Here is a 427-nt window from a genome sequence, read left to right on the forward strand (position 1 = left end):
ACGTACCCTGTCTCGTCTGCAACACACAAACCCTAAACCCTAAACCCTAAACCCTAAACCCTAAACCCTAGAAACCCTAAACCCTAAACCCTAAACCCTAGATAGAGCTTACTACTCTGTTTTTTTTAAGGTATCATAAACCCTAAACCCTAAACCCTAAATATATCTCTAAAGATCTGCTTTACCTGTCTATAACCGGAATAATTATTTAGGGTTGAGGGTTTAGGGTTTAGGGTTTAGGGTTTAGGGTTTAGGGTTTAGGGTTTAGGTGTTTGTACACTTCAGACCTATACGGACCTAAACTCGGAGCTGTGGGGTTTGCGTTCTTCTTGCGGCGTCTATACACTTGAAGAGAGAGTAAGGGTTTAGGGTTTAGGGTTTAGGGTTTAGGGTTTAGGGTTTGGGGTTTAGGGTTTAGGGTTTAGGG

Source organism: Eimeria mitis, genomic scaffold (genome assembly GCF_000499745.2).
Source record: "Eimeria mitis Houghton genomic scaffold, Emh_scaff1808, whole genome shotgun sequence".
Taxonomy (NCBI): Eukaryota; Apicomplexa; class Conoidasida; order Eucoccidiorida; family Eimeriidae; genus Eimeria; species Eimeria mitis.